The following is a 2,316-nucleotide window of genomic DNA, read 5'->3' on the forward strand; positions in this document are numbered from 1 at the left end:
TTTATTAGTATTATTTGAGTCTGGTATATTTTATGAAAGATTTGGAGTGTAAGGAGTTTGAAGAAATGAGACATCAACTATTTTAAGAAAATTTGCTGAGGTGAAATAATTCAGGTTTGCTTTTGTACCCAGGGCTAGAAAACAATGACCTTTGCAAAACAAGGTGGGCCAGAATTTATAAAGATTTATTTCTGGATACTTCCCAGAGAAGGCAGAACCACTGCTAAGTCATTCAACAAATATTTGATTGTGAGTTCTTAGATGCCAGTCACTGTGCTTTACCTGTAGAAACCTGAAAGAGCCCAGAATCAAGGATGTAAGGTTTTAATCTGAAATACAGGATTTAGACAGGATTCCATCCACATGGATGCAGGTCCAAGAACAAATTCCAGTGGCTTTGGGTCTTTGTGAACAATATAGTCCTAATGGTAATTGATTAATTTTGTTTATTTTCAAAGGTTTTGGGCTTTTCTGCCTCAAAGATTTTTAGCACTTAAGATGTCCCAATGTTGGGAGTTAAATGTGTAAAAACTTCTGTAATAAGGTTCTGAAAATGGGTTTTAATATTGTTGGATAGTGTTTTGCCTTCAAATGACTTATTCATTCTAGTCTACACAGCCCAGGCTACTAAATCAAGGTGTGATAAAATTAATAACTGCTGATTTGTAATTAGCATTATAGTTGGCACTTGAGATTGAGAGCTTCTCTCTGCCTATCTGAGGCACAGTAAAATATACTTAGATAATTCTAATTTTCCAAGCTTCTTGAAATAGTTTCCTCAATATTGTGGAGTCCTTTGTGCTTTCATCCATTTGAAGATGCCCAATTTCCAAATTAGAAATGTGTGTTCAATTTTAGCTCAACTGTCTGTGACCTTTAGAGGACTCCCATGGACTTAATTGTTTAGCATTTCACCTTCCAAAAGGAAAATATCCTGAGAAAAACAAATTCAAAAGGAATTTTACCTAGATTTTCCTACCTTGTATTCAGGTTGGATGTCAGATCATTCAAGATACTTTTTTGCAATTTGAAATGTTTAGTTTAAGTCAATGCTTCCCAATGTTTTCATGTCACATAGAAAATACTGGTATGGTTTTGGGTGCAATCTGAAAGGGATTTGAATTTGGAGCCCCTAGCGCTCCCTGAGAGTTTGGGGGAGGAGGGGAGGCTGTCAGGAGGTTGGATTTGTGTATTGGAAAACCCCAAAACCATATTGGCATTTTCTGTAGTATAAAAAATTAGACTGTGTTCACTCTAAGAGTTAGGCCAAATTGGTTTGGTGAAGACCTGAAAGTGCAGCTAAACTAGTTCTGTTATTTGCTAATGAGTTTTGCCAGTGGAAATTGTTGACTTTTGACTCTTTGTTCTCAATGCTTTGTTCTGTTGTCATTTGTGACTTTGAATAGCTATGTTTGTTTACTTTTCTCCTTTGTTGAAGACAAGGGAAAATAGTCTCACCATGTATGATCCATGTCAGTTCAAAAGCTTTTTTTTTGGTTAATCCTCACCGGAGAATGTTTTTCCGTTGCTTTTTAGGAAGAGTGGTAGGGTTGTAGGGATAGGGGAGGGGGAGAGAGAGAAACATCAATGTGAGAGAGACACATTGATTGGTTGCCTCCCACACCAGAGCTGGGGATCAAGTCTGCAGCTTGACTGGAATCAAACCAGGTATCTTTCAGTCCGCTGGTTGAAGCTTTAACTACCGAGCAAACCAGCTAGGGCAATTCAAAGCATTTTTAACCTTTAATGTTAACAAAATGTATCACACTCACTCAATTTAATCTTAGTTACATTTGATTGGCTATCTTCCCCCAGCATGTTCCATTTTTAAAATCTTATTTTGGAACTAGAAGCCCAATGCGCAAAATTGCGTGCCCCCCCCCCCGTGTGGGCTCACCGTGCTCCCAGCCCTGCCCACCCGCACGGGTCTTTGGTTGTTAGGGCCACAGTCCTTTTATAATATAATTTTAGTCTTTTGCAAAAAGAATATGGAGAGTTCTCATATAACCTTAACGCAGCTTCTTCCAAATGTTAACATATTGCATTGATATAGTACTATTAACTAATCTACAGATATTATTTAGATTGTGCTAGTTGTCTAAGGCATGTCTTTTTGTGTTTTTTTTTTGGCTCAGCATTCAATCCAGGATCCCAAATGCATTTAGTTGTCTCTAGCCTCTAGCCCAGCCGTGGGCAAACTACGGCCCGCGGGCCGGATCCAGCCGTTTGAAATGAATAAAACTAAAAAAAAAAAAAAAAAAAAAAAAAGACCGTACCCTTTTATGTAATGATGTTTACTTTGAATTTATATTAGTT

Source organism: Myotis myotis, unplaced genomic scaffold, assembly GCF_014108235.1.
Source record: "Myotis myotis isolate mMyoMyo1 unplaced genomic scaffold, mMyoMyo1.p scaffold_m19_p_2, whole genome shotgun sequence".
Lineage (NCBI taxonomy): Eukaryota > Metazoa > Chordata > Mammalia > Chiroptera > Vespertilionidae > Myotis > Myotis myotis.